Raw genomic sequence first — 20,749 nt, 5'->3', positions numbered from 1 at the left:
CAGAGCTTAAGTAGATGTCACTTGTGTCACTTGGGGGTGTGTGGCTTTTTCACACCCCTGAGCGATGTAAGTAACAGGTACTTAAATGGTAGTGTAGACAAGCCCTTAGTCTTTCTGTTCCTCAGATCCTCATCAGTAAAATGAGAATAATATTGCTTCCCTATCACACAGATGTGCTGTGAAGATAATACATTAACCACTGTGAGGCACTCAGATACTATGGTAATGGGGCCTGCCATGGGCTGACCTGTTAGGCCCTCTGAGGAAAGTTGGGCTCAGCACTGCCAGTGACTTAGCAGCTATTCCTGTGCATCGCTGGTGAACTAGCAAGATGGGACTAATTAGCAACCATGGCTGAACCTGCTACGGAGATTTAATTGTGATGACTGACCCCAGCTGCAGGGAATCAGGAAGGACTATTTAAATAAAGCTCAGGCTGCATTATGCATGTCACGCATGCTGACTGACTATGGGGGAAGGTGCTGCAGTTTGGGGCTGACTGTGTGTGAGGAGCTGACCTATAGGAGTAGAGTTAACTCCTGTGGTGGGCCCCCGAAATCAGTTGCCAGGTGTTCAAGGCGACAGTCCTGGGACTGGTGTTCTGGAAGGGGAACAGGGAATAAAAGAGACCCACAGGGAGCCATGCAGGCTCCTGTGGGGCAGCCCTGAGACAGGGCGTACAAGGAGCAGCAAGATCCCTAAAGGAAGCTGCCAGAATGACTGGGGAAGGGAGGCAGTGGGGGAATCCTACTGAGGAGGAACAAAGATAAAAGAAGCTTTGAAGGAGTCAGGAATCAGAGGACTTCAGTGGAGCCTGAGGGGCAGGAGAATTAATTAGTTTGAATACTTTCAGTTAGGCCTCTTGTTATCTGGAAGGGGGCTGAATTTTATGTGACCTAGCCAGAGGGCCAGGCCATGGAAGACCCCGAGAGAGACAGGCCATCATAGGGCCAAAAAATGGTCAAAGGGGGTGCAAGAGGCAGATTTCTGCAACACTTTCTCCAGGCACAGTGGGGTGCCAGTAACGGTAAGTATGCACCATTACAGGGTCATGTAGGTACTCAAGAGAGAGAGTCCCCAGTTCTTTGAGATTTAGGGCTAAATTCCTTCCTTTGTGGCCTTCAATGAGGAAATTCTCCCTACCCCAACATCTGAAAATGCCACTTACTAAGGTTAAGAGCGACTGTCATTTCCCCCATAGTCAGGCTCAGAAGATGTGCACGTGTGTGAACGGACACAGAGATCGTACAAAGAGAGGCACTCCATGCACACAGAAAACTCATCCATAACAATGAGCTGCCTGATATACTGTGATGGTGTAAATAAATCCCTATGGAGCGGCTGAAGTGTTTGCAAAAATCCTGGTAGTAATACATTCTGGGTAAAGAGCTTTCTGGGGAGTGAAGTAGCTCAGGTTCCATGATATATAGGGTCTGAGAGGCCACAACAGTGTTGTCATAATTCAGTGTTTTTGCTTGAAAATAAATCTTGCCACAAGTGGCATGAAATGAGGAAAGGAAGAGGCAGGGGAGAGGAAAGAGATTTCACAGGCGAGAAAGGGATAATTGCTGTTGTGCGCTGATTTCTGTCTTAATTCAGTTCTTATATTTTGCAGACACTCCCTCCTCATCCCTCCTCCCCCGCGTCCATTGGACAGTGGTTTTCTAGATTCCTTACAAACTAAGGTGTGAAGCTCTGTGAATGTCCCTGTGGATGCTTCTTTGATCCCATGCAGCTCACTATGAAAGGAAGGAAGGTCTGGTGGTTAAGGCCCTGGACTGGGACTCAGGAAGTCTGGATTCAGTTCCTGACTGCTACAGTCTCCCTACACGACCTTGGACAGGTCATTACTCTTTCTCCCACCCTTGGTTTGTCTTGTCTGTGTGTTTCGTTAGGTCTTTTCAGGGCAGGAGTGGTCTCTTCCTACATGTGTGTACAGCATCTAGGGCAACATGGCCCTGATCTCAATTAGCATCGTTAGGTGCTACTGTAATATAAATGGCAGCTACTACTACTCATCATTGTGAGGGCTTGTGACAGGCAGTGGAAGACTCTAGGGATTGGGAATGACATATAGAAGCTTTCCACACCAATTCAATGCTGCTTGTTTGACCTTTGTAAAATGAGATGGTGGGTTTCAGTCCACCATTTGTTCAATGTAGTTTTGCACCCCTGCCCTGAGCCCCCTCCTGCACACCAAGCCGCTTCCCTGAGCTCCCTCATAAACCCTGCACCCCTCCTCTGCCCCAATCCCTTGTCCTGAGCCCCTTCCTATACACTGCATCCCCTCACACACCCCACACTCCCTCCTGCACCCCAACCCCCTGCCCTGGCCATGAATACAGTTTCCCCATCCAGATGTGATCCTTGGTCCAAAAAGTTTGCCCACCCCTGCTCTAAACTAAGGACTGATCCTACAGTATATACTGAATTTAATACTTAACACCATCTGTGATGTCACTGGAGACAATGGGACAACTCCCAGTAGCAAGCACTAGGGGTGATATTCAGCCTTGCTGCAGAGGGCTGTCATAGCACTTAGGCATGGCACAGGGGAGCCATGGATAGCCAGCTCTGCTGGGTTGCCTGCTTACCCCTAGCTGATATGAGAGAGGCTGGGGACTAGTGAGGAATGCCACACCAGAAGGGGGTTGGCTGGAGGCATGTCAGGAGAGGGACCACAAAATTCATATTTATGAGAATACTATGGACCACGCCCAGTTGGCTCCAGGGGGTATTCCAGCCTGGAAGCTTGACTAGAAGATATGTAGGGGAGGAGTGGGGCCAATGCGGGAGGCTCACTCACTGGTCCAGAGTGGGGCAGTGTATGGATTTAACTGCTCCAATGTCTCCTCACTCCGCTTGCATAGAGCCCATTTAATTGGGCTTTATGTTGGTGAACAGTAGATTTTACCCATCTTCTTCTTTCTCTATCCTCTTGCACCCTCAGGTGCACTGGGCATCTATCCCAATTTCTGCTGTTTATTTTGGTTTTGTGATGGTCTGCTCAGGCTTCTGAGGGTATGTCTACACTACGAAATTAGATTGATTTAATAGAAGTCGATTTTTTTAGAAACTGATTTGTTACAGTCGATTGTGTGTGTCCTCACTAAGTGCATTAAGTTGGCGCTGTGCATCTACAGTACCAACGCTAGCATCGACTTCCGGAGTGTTGCACTGTGGTAGCTATCCCTATATTCCAGTCCTGCCTGGAATATCATGTGAGCTGGAGGCTTTTGCCTCAGCCTGCTCTCCCAGCTAGCAGCACCATGTGGTTGCACCTGCCCCAGCCTAACCCTTGCTCCCATGGCTCATGAACCTGGACAGTAGTAAGGAGCAAGTTCAACTATAGGCTGAGCAAGTGCAGAATGGTGGTAGAATGTGCATTTGGATGTTTAAAATCTTGCTGGTGCTGTTTGCTGACTAGGCTGTTCGTGATTAGAAGAGCACAGCAAGGTGCGCTGCGCACCACAGAGACTTTGACAACCAGTTTCATGAATTCGGCGTGACAGTTGTGTGTGTTTCTCCTTGATGCAAACCCGCCCCCTTTGTTGATTTTAATTCCCGGTAAGCCAACCCTGTAAGCCATGTCGTGAGTTGCCCCTCCCTCCGTGACAGCAACAGCAGACAATCGTTTCGCATCTTTTTTTCGTGCAGACGCCATACCATGCCAAGCATGGAGCCCGCTCAGATCACCGTGGCAGTTATGAGCACTGTAAACACCCCACGCATTATCCTGCAGTATATGTAGCACCGGAACCTGCAAAAGCAGGCGAGGAGGTGACAGCAGCACAGTGATGAGATTGATGAGGACATGGACACAGACTTATCTCAAAGTGCGGGCCCTGGCAATATGGACATCATGGTGGTAATGGGGCAGGTTCATGCCATGGAACGCTGATTCTGGGCCTGGGAAACAAGCACAGATTGGTGGGACCACAGTATTGCAGGTCTGGGATGATTCCCAGTGGCTGCAAAACTTTTGCTTGCATAAGGGCACTTTCATGGAACTTTGTGACTTGCTTTCCCTTGCCCTGAAGCACAAGAATACAAAGATGAGAGGAGCCCTCACCGTTCACAAGCGAGTGGTGATAGCCCTCTGGAAGCTTGCAATGCCAGACAGCTACTGGTCAGTCGGGCATCAATTTGGAGTGGGCAAATCTACTGTGGGGGCTGCTGTGATCCAAGTAGCCAACACCATCACTGAGCTGCTGCTATCAAAGATAGTGACTCTGGGAAATGTGCAGGTCATAGTGGATGGCTTTGCTGCAATGGGATTCCCTGACTGTGGTGGGGCGATAGATGGAACGCATATCCCTATCTTGGGACCAGACCACCAAGGCATCCTGTAGTGAACCGAAAGGGGTACTTTTCAATGGTGCTGCAAGCACTGGTGGATCACAAGGGACATTTCACCAACATCAACTTGGGATGGCCGGGAAAGGTACATGACGTTTGCATCTTCAGCACTCTGGTCTTTTTGAATAGCTGGAGAAAGGGACTTACTTTCCAGACCAGAAAATAACCGTTGAGGGATGTTGAAATACCTATAGTTATCCTTGGGGACTCAGCTACCCCTTAATGCCATGGCTCATGAAGCCGTACACAGGCACCCTGAACAGTAGTCAGGAGCTGGGTAAAATTGAGCTTCTCAAATCGGGAGATGTCCAGTGCTGGAGTAGCAGGAGGTAGTGCAACTCACATCTGATTTGCACTAATGCATCAGTGTATGAGAAGCTTGAACAGAGGGTGTAAGTACTGATGTGGGTTCCCCAGTTGCATGAACCCTGGACTCATTTTATAAAAGTTTCCTCTGTGTGATACTCTTCACTCAGCAAGAAGATGCACGTACTGCTGGAGTCTCATAGATGACTCTGTTCTAACAAATCCCACTGGTCTGGCAGACAGTATTGTTTTAGTAGCACAATTTTTTACATCATGTCCTTATAAAATATTCTCCTGAGCAAGGAGTACCTGCAGTATTCATAGGGAAGAATTTTACCTTTCAGTGATAGCCTGCTGAATCAATTTCTTTTAGAGCAGAATGGTTCTAAAATTTAAAATGGATGTCTAGAGTTTTCAATGAGTGAATAAGATGAACAACTGTGCTTCTATGGATATTGTATTACGCATCTCAATGCTCTATCCTGAATACCAAACACTTCTGAAAAAGCTGAGCCATTAGTAGGGCCAGACACTGTGTGCACATGGTTGCTCTACACAGTTCTAGCAATGCATTTCTGGCTTGACCTGAAGTTTACTGCCTGTTCTAGTCCTGAAAACCCTTTCTCTCCCACAACTCTGCTAATATGCCTCAGATCTGGCCTGCAGAAACTCCTGCTATTACTGTCCAAGGTTCCTTCCACCCATAGCTCTGACAGTGCCCTCCTGTGCTATCCCGTCCTGTCCCATAGCACCCTGTGCTGCTCTCTATTTTATTAAAGACCATGCAGCCTGGCTGCCATGAGATGCTCCTTTTGGTGCTTGCTTGCTACTGCCCTGGTGCTCCTGGCTCTGCTGCTGGCAGCTGGGCTATGTAGGGAGTGTCTAGCTCCAGGGGGCATCACTGGCTGGCACCAGGCTCCTTCAGGGGAGAGGCAAGAGCATGTCAAGGTGCGGTTTGTAGCTGTGCCACCCACACTGCCTGGGGAGCGCCTGGCTGTGCAGAGGCAGCCTGGCTTGGGGAGCAGGGCAGGGAGGGCTGCCAGACAATGACCAAGCTCCCCTATCGCGAAGAGCCAGGGGTCTGAGCATGCTGTGGAGCTCCCCCCAGCTTCCAATCTGCCAGCTCCTGGCTGGAGGTGATGATTTTCAAACTGTGGGGCGCAATATGCTTGCTCACCCTGGTGCTAAAATGCCTAACTCTGCTTTTCAGGGCAGAACTGTCAATTACTCTGTACAAACAGTGCCCAATGCAATGGGGTCTCAGCTGGAGTCTTTAGGGAGTGCTGTAATGCAAATAACAATGTAAATGTGCTACTGTCCTAAACCAAACAGCAAAACTACCCCAGGCATCCATGAACTATTACACACTCCCCAGATGTCTAATAACTTTTCATGATCCATATAAACACCTTTTAAGATGTTTGACAGTATTTTCTACTCTTTTTTTTACCCAGTGCCCCTCAGCTGCATTAATAATGCAATCAGGAGGGGAAAATAGCAACTTAGTCATTCTTTGTCTATTTCCTCTAGCCACTGATCATCTACTTCATCTTACCCCTACCTTTATAAAAGCTTTTTCCTTTGCTGGCCATTGGAATATGAAGAACAGAGCTGGCTGAAATTTTTTTTAACTATAATTTTAACCAAAAAAACCCACATGAAAAATTGTGACAAAAACATTCCTAGAAATGTTTCAGTTTTTTTTAATCAGCTATACAAATGGTTGAAATTTTGTCTACATTTCTGGAAATTTTCTTAAACTCTTACTGCCCCCTCCCCCTCCCACCAACTCTAATAAAGATGTATCCAACCTGACTCATTCTAAGCAGATTCTCACCTTTTCTGAGTAGTTGTTGCTTGTCTGATGCATATCCTTCCCTCCTTTACAAAAGGGAAGCTGTACGTTCTGGATTAATACCTTGCCATTGTTCCTTGGTAGTGTGTTAGTCTCTAACACTAAGGTAGCTTTTTGGATACTGTCTCCACTAAGGACTATTTTCAAGACCACCAGGACTCCACAGGAGCTGGATGAAGAGGCAGTTTCCTTGGAAAGGAGTTTCTAGGGGAAAGATCAGTTAGCACAGGCTACTTAGTTGAGTCCCTGAAACAGTTCTTCAGGGTAAGCTTCTTCAACTGTTTTCCCCTAGGGATGCTGAGTCCCCTTTATTTTTTTACATGAAACTTGTTCTTACAATCATCCACGTAGCTCTTAAGAACAGTGTTATCTGTCATCTTGGCGGTTATAATAACCTTGTATCCTGAGTCAGAAGTCTGCATTTATCACTCAAGTGTCTAGCCCTTGAATATTGGCCTCTCTTATCTCTGTTATTTTTGTCAATGGCAGTTAGGGTCCTGAACTCATCTAGTTACTTGGGTAAACATTATTTTCCTTTATCAGTTGTGTCCTCAGGCCCTTCAAGGCTCACATCTGAGAAGACTGTGCATCTCTCTTTCTCTGCCAACCAATCTTGAGAAGCTGACCTACCAGTTTAAAAATAAAAAAAAAAACCCATCTTTGGGCAGAGGGATCTTTCTTTGGGGCACGTTAGTGGCTAGATCCTTTAGGCACAGCTCTGAGCAAAGGGTGGTGCATGAATTTTGTTGCCTCATGAGTAACTCCTGGGACATTGTGTTTCTGATGCAATGTGACAGTCGCCAGGGTACGCAGGATTGTGAGGCACTTCACTGCCATTTCTCCTTAAAGTGAGGAAGTCATGTCTGCACTTGCTGTGGATCAGATCCCTGAAATCACTCACCTCTGGCAACACAAGCGCTGCCTTCCAGGCCTCTGCAGACCTTTCCCTCTCTGAACAGGCAATAATAGGCACACACCAACCCCTGAGTCCACTGGATACCCACAGAATTACCAGGCCCACTGTTGCCAAAGGAACAATACATACCAGTTTGTAAGATTCAACTCAGGACCAGCACCTTGCTTAATACTTTGCATAGCACTTAGATATATTTATAGTGAAAACAAGAATAAGCTTACTACCAAAGAATAGAGATTCAAGTGATAGTGAGTGAGGATATTGGAAACAAATGTTAAATATAAAAGAAAGTCATAATATGCTCTCTAGAGACTAAACTTAACTAACAAATTACCATCTTATCTCACCCAAAGTTCTCTGCAGTGTTTTCAACCAAGCCTAGTTAACTCTCCTCTGTCATGAAGCAAATGTACTGTCCATTTACTTCCTAGGTGAGGGATGATAGAAAGTCTCCTTTGATCCTCAAATATACTAGATCAAACCTTTGATGTGCAACTCAAGATATGGATCCCCCTCCCCCACACTCCATATCCTTCTGCTTGTTAATTTTCTCTTTGAAGTTTTCAGAATCCTTCATTGGTGTTTGGCTCAGACTGATGAGATGGGACGCAGCGTGAACCACTCAATACTTAATTTACATTGAATAGTCAGATGGATTAAACATTTCTTGTCTGACAGGAAACCTGTTTTTGTCTTTGCTGGTGACCGGTCCCTAGTCACAGACCTTAACAACATAATATGCATATACACTGAATAACTCCCTACACAACATCCATACATGCATTTCACAAGTATATGTGTAAGCAGAGCCAGGATGAGCTCTACCCTGATATCTGGTGGTGAATTATGGCCAGTGTGGAAAAGAATTTCAGAGGCTGATCGTGTTTGCATAGGCACACCCACTCCGCCTAGCATAGCCCATGGCAACCTAAAATGGTTACTTTCACAGCTGTGGGATCCCCAGTTTCTTTGTTATTGGGCCAGGAGGAATAAAGTGTTGTCACTCTGATTAAGTGAATGAGGAACTACGAAACCATTTTATGATAAAGGGTTTTACTATCAACTAAATAGCACTTGCTAGACAAGGTGCATGGGTTCTAAAACCCAGTGAATTGAGAGAGGCTGGGGATAGAAATCCGTACCTGTTGGTGCAGGTGCCTTGTGTGAGCCAGAAGCACCAATTCCATCTACTCCTCTCTCCACTGTGGAATATCAGAGTTGATTTTTGATTCCCCTAAGAATCAAAGCTGAACTCACTATGGGCTAATGGTGCACTAGCACTGGGGATCCCCTACTGTGAACTGAAATCACTAAGAGCTGAAATCACTGAAGAGCTGGAATTGCTGAGCTGAGAACACTGAGTACTGTGCTAACTAGTGGGGGAGCCTGAAGCTGTACTGCGGAGCAGAGCAGCTGGCAGAGCAGAGTGGAGCAGTTTGTGGAGCCACGGAATGAGTGGAGCCGAGCAGTTTGTGAGGACAGCTGGAGCAAATCACGGGACACCTGGTGGAGCAGAGCAGCTGGCAGAGTGGAGCAGCTGTGGGACGGGTGGAGCGGCCCACGGAGCGAGCGGAGCCGAGCAGTTTGCGGGGACGACTGGATCGGATCACGGGACAGCTGTGGAGCAGAGCAGCTGGCAGAGCAGAGTGGAGTGGAGCAGTTTGTGAGGACGGCTGGGGGAGCAGAGTGGAGTGGCTGGTAGAGTGGAGCAATTCATGGAGAAGGCGGAAGCAGAACCCCACGGAGAGGCAGGGCAGTTGGCCCCGGACCATGTAAGGTGCCCCTTTCTACCCAGGCTGAGGGGGAGGGACCTCTGCAGATAGACTCTCGAACTCGGGGGCTGCACTGACCTGGGACAGAGACTTTTGGATTGTGGGACTTTTGGGACTGTGGGTGATCTTTGGGTTGCTGGACTCTAGGGACATTTGGGGTATTGGACTTTGGAGTCTTGGGGTAATTTGGGGGTTTCTGGACTCAAGAGCCTAGGGAAAAGGACGCGGTCCAATTTCCTGGGGTGGGTCTTTGCTCACGGTTTGGTCTATGAACTCTATTTAAGGTGTTTTCCTAATTTAATGCTTGTTATTTATCTCATGTAATTAAACCTTTTCTGCTACACTGAGACTCTGTGCTTGCGAGAGGGAAAGTATTGCCTCTTCGAGGTGCCCAGGGGTGTGTGTAAGATTTTCCCAGGTCACTGGGTGGAGGGCTCGAGCTGGTTTTGCATTACGTTGTGGGGAAGGGACCCCTATGTATTGAACCCGGCCCTTGCTGCTATCAATTCGGCCTGGCAGAAGGGTTACATATAGATGGCCATTATGAAATTATTTGAGACCTCACAAGACGCTTTTTGGTGAACTAGAATGTACATATCAGGCCCAGGAGATCTTACTGAGCTGAAGAGTGTCAGGGTAGGCCTTGCCCCTCAGCTCACTGAATGAGATGATGACATAATCTAGCCCATGGTGATAAAGAGATGGTAATATATGTTATCTGTTATAGCAATCAACCAGTACTCTAGTCTGAGCAGGCAAACATCTTTACATCAAATTAAGTTCCAGTTGTAGTGGAGCAGGCTTAACCTGCCGCTGTTCATGATACTCACAAATGCGCTCTGTCACTACCATGGTTAATATATCCAAAACTTGGTCAACATTGCTCCTTCTTATTCCAGTGTTAGATACCCATGCACACAGAACTCTGCTGTTTCAGCTCAACCCTGGCCTGCAGCACTCCTTGCTCTTCCAGTCCTGTGCCTCTCCTGAGAAGAAATAAGCCATGCAGGATTGTGCGACGTTTGGGGCCTGAGCCAAAGCCCGTTGAAATTAATAGAAAGATTCTCTCTGATTTCAGTTGGCATTTGGATCAGGCCCTTTGTGATGGTGGTTGTGATGTGAACAAAGGTGTAATGTTTATTAAACACTTAAGGAGCAAGTTGCTTGTAGAGAAGGCACACACTCAATCCACACTACATATGTTCAGGCTTCTGTAATCATCCAGTTCACACTGGATACACGTCGATTATTAATACTGGTATTAGCACAGCCAGTCCCAACTAACTAGCCCCATACAACTAACACCAAATCATCCTACTAGCATAAGCACTGCTCCATAAGCAACATAATTATCTGTACAAAATGCTTTCCTGAGACTGGAATGAGGCCCACCGTACTCGCTTCACTTTTGATCTGCATCAGATTGCAACTCTGGATTTATTCTAAAGGCTAGTAAAGGAATTTACTGTGTCACCAAGAACTTAATGTACTCTTCTACGGGGTGTTCTTTGCTGTGTGTATCGCAGGCCAAATGTGGCAGCACAGTACATAGATTCAGATATAGATTCCAATGGCAGAAGGGACCACTATTGTCATCTCATCTGAACAACTGTATAGCACAGGCCACAGAACTTCCCCCAAATAACTCCTATCTAAATAACATGCCATATCTGTTTACTGTATTATCTCCTACAGGTGAGGTTCAATACAAGTCGAAGCTGCGGAAACTGTCGGAAGCCTGCATCCCAAGAAAGGGGAAAAAAAACATGGGCAGGAGTTGTAGGCCAAGCTGGATAAGCAAGCATCTCAGAGAGGGGATTAGGAAAAAGCAGAAAGCTTACAGGGAGTGGAAGAAAGGAAGGGAAGTACCTTAGTAGCTCAGAACATGTAGGGAGAAAGTGAGGAGGCTAAAAGCCACTGTAGAACTGGCCTTGCAAAGGGAATTAAACAATAGTAAAAGGTTCTACAGCACATAATTAAGAGAACCAAGAAAGAAGAAGTGGGGCCGCTCACTGAGATGGAATGGAGGTTAAGATACCTAGGCATTGGCCCATATCTAAATAAGTACTTTGCCTCAGTCTTTATAGGATGTGAGGGTTTAGGTGATGGAGGGTGTAAACGGTAATGGGATATGAGGGGATCTTACCGCATCTGAGTGTAGAGGCAACTTGAACAGCTTAATCGACAATAACGGAGGTCCCGGACAACCCATCCAAGGATATTAAAGTGAACTGGCGCCATGAATTGCGGAGCCTGTTTAGCGAGATTTTAATCGATCCGGTAAACTCGGGGTATGTTACCGTACGACTGGAGAATTGCTAACGTGAGTTCCTATTTTGTAAGAAAGGCGAAAAAAAGTGATCGGGTGCTAAAATATTAGGCCTGTTAGCTTGACGTTTGTTAGTATGTAAGTCTTGGAAAACTTTTAAAGGAGAAAGTATTTAAGGACATTGAGGTCAATGGTAATTGGGACGAAATTGCAACATGGATTTACTAAAGGTAGATCGTGCCAACCAACCTGATCTCCTTCTTTGAGAAGGTGACAGATTACTTAGACAAATTAAGGAAATGCGGTAGATCTAATTTACCTTCGATTTCAGTAAGGCATTTGAACACGGTTCCACATGGGAACTGTTAGTTAATTGGAAAGATGGGGATGAATGAAAGTTGTAAGTGGTAAGAACTGGTTAAGGGGGGTTGACTTCCAGTCGGTCGTACTGAAGGGTGAACTGTCAGGCTGGAGAGGAGTTACTAGTGGAAGTCCCTCAAGGATCGGTTTTGGGACCGATCTTATTTAACCTTTTACTTAGTGACTTGGCACAAAGGGCGGAATGTGCTAATAAGTTTGCGGATGCACAAGCTGGGGTGGTATTGCTAACACGGAGAAGGGACCGGGATACTATACAGGAAGATCTGGACCACCTTGTATCTGACTGGAATGTAATAGTAATAGGATGAAAGTCATAGTGAAAGTGGCAGGTCATGCACTTAGGGATTAATAAGAAGAATTTTTCGCCTGATATACATTGGGGACGACATCAGTGGAGAGCAACAGAGAGGAGAGGACTTGGATGGGTATTGGTTGATAGCAGGATGTCTATGAGCCGCCATTGTGCTGATATGGCCGTTAAAAAAGCAAATGCGCAGTTTTAGGATGCATCAGGGCGAAGGTTATTTCAGCAGAGGATAAGGAGGTGTTAGTTACGTTATATAAGGCGCTGGTGAGACCCCACCTGGAATAAATTGTGTGCACGTTCTGGGTGTCCCATGTTTAGAAGGATGAATTCAAACTGGACAGGTTTTCAGTAGACGGGCTACTAGGATGATGCCTCGAGGAATGGAAACCTGCTTTATGAAGGAGACTCAAAGAGCTTGCTTGTTTTAGCCTGGCCAAAAGAAGTGCGGGGGATTATGCTTGACTCTATTTATAAATATACTCAAGGCGGATTAAGTTAGGGAGGGAGAGGAATTATTTAATTTTGTTAGTACTAACTGTAGGCACGAGGACAAATGGGTACAATACTGGATATTAGGAAGTTAGACTTGAATTAGACGAAGGTTTCTAACCATTAGGGGGTGAAGTTCTGAACAGCTTCCAAGGGAAGTAGTGGGGGCAAAAGACTTATCTGGCTTTAAGACTAAGCTGATAAGTATATGGAGGGGGTGATATGATGGGATAGTTTAATTTGGGCATTGATCTTGGATTATCAGCAGATAATCTGCACTCAATGGTCTGTGAGGGGATGTTGGATTGGGATGGGATCTGAGTTAACTGCAGAGAATTCTTTCCTTGGGTGCTGGGGCTGGTGAGTCTTGCCCATCATGCGTCAGGTTTAGCTGATCGCCATATGTTTGGGGTCGGAAGGAATTTTCCTCCGCAGGGCGGTATGGTTGGCGGGCCCTGGAGTTTTTCGCCTTCCTCTGCAGCGTTGGGGCATGGGTCGCTTGCTGGTGATTCTCTGCAGTCTTGTAGGTCTTCAAACACATTTTGAGGACGTTCAATTACTCCAGTCATGGGTTAGGTAGGGGTTGTTATAAAAGTGGATGCGTAGGGTTCTGTGGCCTGCTTTGTGCAGGAGGTCAGACTAGATGATCATATTGGTCCCTTCTGACCTACGAGTCTATGAGTCTATGAGTATTGCTGTTGGACTGAACTGAAAAGACACTTTGTCCTCTCAATAGTCAGTTATTTCACAGAGGTGGCTTGACTTTGACCATGTAAGAGACCAATCCATATAAAACTCATTAGCACTTAAGCTGCAGACAGACTGGACCTCTGTCACTGTTAGAGCCTTCATCTGTGATCAGGTGAAAAGTACCCAATTCATTCAGCCAGAAAGAATTCTGGGAAGTTCATGGGGGCTGGAATTTGTAGAGCATGGTGGCAAGGCTATAAGGAGTTGTCTCCTTTATCTCAGGGGAGACTGCAGAGGGAGCTGGAGTTATTGGCAGTCTCTCCCAGAACCAGGAAGAACTATACCTGCTTGGGTTTGAATTATGACTGCAGGACCTCTGTGGAGTATGTGAATCACCACTGAGAACATATGGAGGAGAGAAATCCTCAGAGAGAGCCCAGGACTTTGTTTGTTTGCCTTGGAGTTTGATTGCCATACCTTGGGGGAATGGGGACATCCGAGTTCCCAGTGCAGCACTGGGAGAACGAAACTCCCCAAGGCGGGTTTTTTTTTCCTTTTATGAGAACTGTACTGGCATGACCTTCTGTGAATTTCAGCTGGCAACACCCCTTAGCTCAGTAATCCATCTGGTTCTCAAAGGAGGCCACAGGAGAGATGGGGATAGAGCCCCACATCAGACTGTCCCGGAGCCCAATGATTAAAGCACTCTCCTTTCTCCTCCAGCAGAGTGGGGAATTGAACCTGGGTCTTCCATATCCTAGGTGAGTAGTAACCACTGGGCTAAAAGTTGAGGTGGGTATTGCTACCACCTTTCCTGACAGGCAGATTTTTGTATGGGATCTGACCTGGTAGGCAGCCTCTGAGCATGTCTACTTCATAAGGTCCCATACATGACTGAGGCCTGGTCTACACTATGGAGTAAGGTTGATGTAAGGCAGCTTACGTCAACCTAACTCTGTAAGCATCTATACTAAAATGTAGCTCCCATCAATGTAATTCTCCCACTACACCGATTTAATAACGTCACCTCCATAAGAGGCGTAGCACTTAGGTCGATGTAATTAGGTTGATGTAGCATCAGTGTAGACACTGCATTGCTTACATCACTATTACTGCCTTTTAGAAGCCATTTCACAATGCCCCACAATGACAGTTAAATCAGTGCAAGCGTTCCTGATGAGGATGCACACTGCCGACACAAGGAGCTTAGCGTGGACATGCAAAAGTGATGTAATTACTGTGGTGGCTGTACTTTGATGTAACGTAGGTTGATTTAATTTTGTAGTTTAGGCTAGCCTTTGGGCAGCCGAACACCTATCTTCCCTCAATGTGCAAATCGCTTTGGTGCTCAAGTGGGAGATAGGCATCTGGATGTTTGGGAGAGGCAGCAATGTGCATGCCAGGAGGCAGATACTTAGACACTAACTGAGTTTAGACACCTGCAGAGTTCAGTGGAAGTTCTGTGGATCACAGTGGAGCCAAAGCTGGACTTGGGTGCCTAAACTGCAGACTCAGGTACCCAAGTAGCTTTGTGGATCTGGACCTAAGATCTTTCTAGTAGTGCAATAAGCAACTTGACTAGCATCTGTCAAGAGTGCTTCTTTCTCCCTTCTTCCCTCTTCACAGGTGGAAGTTCTGAGAGGACTTTGTTTTTGACTGAATACATCATATGCACGCAGTGCTACATGCTTGTATTAGCAAAGATGAAGTACTTGGTACTGAAGATGCCAGGTGCTGGTGGCTCAGCTGGAAGTTGACATTCCAATGTAACTCTTATTACTTTTTTACTATGTAGAAAATAGAGAAAGCTACTAGTGGAGTTTTTGGCTTCAGGGAAGACACAGGAGTCACTTCCTGATAACATCATCTGAGGAGCTGGCAGTGGTAGCTGTATAGTCAAGTGAAAGGTAAAGTCTAGGCAAATATACTTGATAAGCAACAGAGCAATGATAGAAATGTTCCCAAGAATCCAATGTTTCAGATGAGAATGAAACACGCACAAAGTAAGACTTAAATATAACAGAATGAAAAGGGTTATTTAAATATACAACTAAACAGCATTTTTCTTTGCACCATGAATAGACAGAATGCCATAGATATTGTACATCTGCCTTCTCTGATACCACTTGATCTCTAATATATGCAGTGCTTTTGATGGACACTGATCCCTACTGTGGCTCTGAGACATAGTAAATTATGGGAAAAGTAAAAACTCATTGATTCTGGTACATAATTCATAAAACTTCTCTATACTAGATCCAGTTCATGAATTCTAACTCGATGAAATATTAAAAGGAAGATAAATATATTTGGAGGTATTAGACTCTCTGGCACTTAAAATCTCCCAGGACATTGTGCCGAGTGTTCCCAGCTATGTTAATCATTCTGCAATGTGACTAACACATGGTACGGTATGCCCTCCGCCAGCTGCAGTAACCTTTGGATGGCTGGGCTATGCTAGAATAGGAATGGTGTGGCAGCTGAGATGGAATGGGCATGCACATTTGTGTGTGTGTGCATGTATGATGCAAAATTATTGTGAGGATCCTATGGAAATTTGTTTGTTCTTTGGAGGTTTAACCATTAGATTGTGTCTCTTAGGTCACTATCCAGATACTGCACATGCTTAACATGACATGCACTATATACTTTATACCCAGGGGATATTAGTAGGTGTAATAAGATAAAACTGAATAAGGAAGAGTGATTGAAAATACTGCCTAACTGTGGGGTCTATTCAGTTGTGGAATAGCCTCCCAAAGAAAGTGGTGAAAGTCTCATCACTCAAGTCATTTAAGACTGGACAAAGCACTAGAAAATGTACTGTGAAAAATATTCCAGCATTAGCAATGGTGGGATTAGATGGCCTAATATGTATATTCCATCTCTAATTTCTCTATGTCCATAATCTCCCAAAGGTTATTCCAGTGCAAAATGTAGAAAATTGCAGTGTTTTCTCTCCTCAGGGAATTATATGAACAGAAATGTTGTCCCTTCACGTTTCTTTGATTCTATGCAAACTCTCACAAATTCAGCAAGTGTCTTTCTCAGGGAATTCCACAGGCTCCATCATATGTCTTGATGCCTGGTTCATAGGAGTCATATAGATTTTATTGCAGGGTGAATTTGCTAGGGCTCATGGTAGATATTTAAGCTGTCACAGTGGTATATTTTACCAGAGTTTGGAGCAAGGAGAAAGGAATATCAGCAGAATGGGATTAGAGAAGAGCAGCTATTTTTATGGTCATGGTCTGTGGGTGTTTCAGAGCAGTGCACAGCTCCATGTGTGTTCTCACTGTTCACGTATGTGTAAAACATCCCACAGGAAAAGACCATATCATCCCTTCTCCATCACCTCAGAGAAGTTTTAAAAGAAACCATATAATCTCCAGGGTGCTGTCCTATTTCCTCTACTACTGCACTTCAACCGTGACGTGACACTCTCTTTGGTAGTTCAGCTTCAGGTCTCTGCCTTATCAATACTCTCAGTCAGGTTGGTCTGTGTGGTGGTTCTGTGATGTGGACAAATATCCAGGTGGGATTTAGTTAAGGCCATCAGATTAATTTCTGCTTGTGACCTAAACCTCCTTTGAATCCAAGTTTATTGTGTTTGAGGACTAGTGCAACACCAAACTTCCACCTGCCCAGCTCTTCCACAAGACATCCTCTTAATTCAGAGCTAACAGATGTCTTATATATAAGAACATAGGAATGGCCATACTGGGTCAGACCAGAGAACCTTCTAGCCGAGCATCTTGTCTTCCAACAGTGGCCAATGCTAGGTGATTCAGAGGGAATGAACAGAACAGATAATCATCAAGTGATCCATCCCATGTTGCCCATTCCCAGCTTCTGGCAAACAGGCTAGGGACACCATTCCTACCTATCTTGGCTAATAGTCATTGATGAACCTGTCCTCCATGGATTTATCTAGTTCTTTTTTAATCCTGTTATAGTGTTGGCCTTCACAACATCCTCTGGTAAAGAGTTCCACATATTGACTGTGCATTGTGCGAACAAATACTTCCTGTTTGTTTTAAACCTGCTGCCTATTAATTTCATTTGGTGACCCCCTAGTTCTTGTGTTTTTGTATGGGCAAAAAGTCTCAAGCAGCAAGAGAAACAACCATCTTAAATGCACAGAACCATATTGCCTTTGTCTATGAGTTATATAAGAGAAATAAAATATAAGAGCACAAAACATTGTCTTAATAAAAACCAACCAAGCAACAGGCAATAACCTAGTCAGCAAGATGTGGAATGTAAAAACTCTTTGTCATTGTGAGGTAAATGCTATTCTGTGCCTCAAGGCTGGTGACTTCAGGACTGTACGAACAGCACCATTGCTAAATAGACCTTCCAGGTTGCTAATAAATACACAAGACAAATAGCATAATAAGATCCCTCCCTTTTTATTATGGGTGGACAGCAAGTATAGATTTTACAGACTGGTGTGTATAATAAAGGAAGCCCAATGTCAGCACTCCAAAAAGTCTAGTAAGGAAAATTGCCAATAATAAATAGCTGCAAGGATAAAATTTGTGCAAAAGGCAAATTAATGCCACACAATAAGCACTGGGGGTCTCATTGCCTTCTTTTTGTACATCGTACACAGAAGAACAGGGTCATGCACAGAAGGGGAGAGAGACAGTAAAAGTATACAACCAGACTTTGCGATACACACAGGGAGAAGTGGAAATGGTGTCTTTCTGAAATGGAAGAGGAAGGTCTGCAGAACAAATGAAGAAGGGAAAAATAATGACTACGGAGATATGAAGGATTGGAGAGAAAGTGGCTGCCCTGGGGATTGTTAGCAATGAGTTATCATAAGCCTTCTTGCAGACTCAGCCCTGTCTCTCTTTCTGCGGCTCGGCATGTGGTTGGATATGGAATATCAAATATTGCTTGTCTCCTTGCCAATTATGGGATCATAAAACCATGCTTATGACTAAATAATAAACTGCATTTCTTTCTGTGCTGCCTGAGGGAATTGCTGAATGGGGTAAATTGCTGCTTACACAAGGGAAGATGGCTTAAGAGGCAAACATCCAGAACACGGAGAACTCAGCCTCTCATGTCCTGGGCCTTCAGTGCAGGGGAGAAGGGATGTTTACAGTCTCGAAGAGAGTTGCTCCTTCTGACCAGAATGACACTAAGCAGCTTTTTCCTCACCCCCTCTTGGATAATGGTTTGTGTCCTGCTTCTGGCAGTCTAGTGTATTGCGATTGGACTGTGAATCAGGATACCCCTGCCCATCACAGAGGTGGCGAGATAAAGGCCATCCAAGAGATACAATTTTTAGTTTTAAAATGACAACACAGATGGCTAACACCACCACAACCCTTCCAAGCAACAAAGTGTAACAATTGTGAAAATAGACCCAAAAACTGTACTCCTAAAACACAGGATTTTTCTTCCCTCCTGCACCCTAATATGACAATTTGTTGGCCTCATGATATGTAGAATCACAGTCATTCTTACACAGGAGGCATTTAATAATGAATAGAGCTACCAGTGCAGACAAACAAAGAGGTTTCCACACAGGTAGGGTTCTAGTTTTGTCTCACTTGTTTTCCAGGGACTTCACACAGTCTGAAGATCTCCATGGCATGGAGAGAAAACCTATGGCTGACTAATATGTTCCAAGCAAACATGGCACTACAGTTGGAGATTGTTACCTGTTACCAGAGTGATGAATCCTTCAGGGCCCCTTCTTGCCCTTCTCTTGATTCTGTTACATAGGATTGCTGTCAGACACTTGCTTCTTGTCTGCTGTCTTCTTTGTTCATTCCAGGGAGTGAGGAGAATCTGTGTTTAAGGATTCTAGATTCCTCCCCTTTTTGCCATCATGCTCAGCAGCTGTTATAAGATGAGAGAAAGCCAGGCCTCTTCCCTCCTTCACTCTAGTTTCAGAGGGTAGGTCTACAATACAATAAACGACCCGTGGCATGGTTGCAGCTGCCCCAGGTCAGCTGACTTGAGCTCCCAGAACTTGGGCTGCAGGGCTAAAAATTTAGTGTAGATATTTGGGCTGGAACGAGGGCTCTGAAACCCCATGAGGGAGGTGGGCCTTGGATCCCATGTTTCAGCCCAAGCCCAAATTTTTAGCAATGCAGCGCATGCCCTGAGTCAGTTGACCTGGGCTATGAGACTTGGCCTGTGGGAATTTGATTGCAGTGTAGATATAGCCAGAGTAACTGAGGCAAACCTTAAGTGGCCTTCTCCTCCACCCATAGCTCTGAAGTACTAGCTCACTCTGTTCCACAAGGCCTAATCTCCCATATTTAAGTAAGAAGCTATTAATTTATATTGAGATCTGCTGTCTGGCTTATTCCCACTAAAGCTGGGAATCCTCCACCCTCCTAACTCTGGTAGAGAAAGAAAATGGGAGCTCTGAATTACCTTTCTCTCAGTATTATGGTGTTGAGCCCCAGCAAAACACATATCAGGAAAATAAGACATAACTTGATAATGAGATTACATGGCTACTCACAAATCTAGTGTTTGGTTAAACTTGGAAGGATTAGATTTTATTGATAAATGTAGGCAAAACATCGATTTCACTGCACAGACACAAACGAAAAATATTTCCATCAATGATAATCAAAATTTACAGATAAGCAAAGTCAGAAAAATGCTGCTTGAAAACTTATGAGAGTTTGATTTAAGGATATTTACTTAATATATTTTGATATGTGATGTTGACAATTTGTGTTTTGACCATTATAAACTTTTAACTTTTTGGATCTCAATATATATGGTCATTAAATAATTATTGTCTGAACCCCCTATTGTCTCTCACACACATCCCACACACAATTTCCTGCAATTCTGAAATTTTAAATTGATTTTTAAAAAGTGCTTAGCACTCATAATTTTTTACAACTTTGAAAATTTAAATCAATGGAAATAGACTCATAGACTCATAGGTCAGAAGGGACCAATATGATCATCTAGTCTGACCTCCTGCACAAGGCAGGCCACAGAACCCTACGCATCCACTTGGTTTTATTCTCCTTTGCAAGGTCCAGTTCTACATGGTTTTTAGCCTTCCTCACTTTATCCCTACATGTTCTGACTCACTAAGGTAGCTTCCTTGCTAATCCCACCTTCTTCCACTCCCTGTAAGCTTTCTGCTTTTCCTAATCCCCTCTCTGAGATGCTTGCTCACAGCTTGGCCTACAACTCCTGCCCATGGTTTTTTTCCCCTTTCTTGGATGCAGGCTTCCGACAGTTTCACAGCTGCGACTTAAAGTAATTCCAGGCCTCCTCTACATTTAGATCACAAGTTCCTCTGTCCAATCCACTTCCTTACTAATTTCCTTAACTCTTTAAAATTAGCCCTTGAGAAATCAAAACCCTAATCCCAGATCTACCTTTGTTACCCTTCCATCTAGTTTGAACG

This window comes from Chelonoidis abingdonii, chromosome 1 (assembly GCF_003597395.2).
Source record: "Chelonoidis abingdonii isolate Lonesome George chromosome 1, CheloAbing_2.0, whole genome shotgun sequence".
NCBI lineage: Eukaryota > Metazoa > Chordata > Testudines > Testudinidae > Chelonoidis > Chelonoidis abingdonii.
This window is presented reverse-complemented; position numbering follows the sequence as displayed.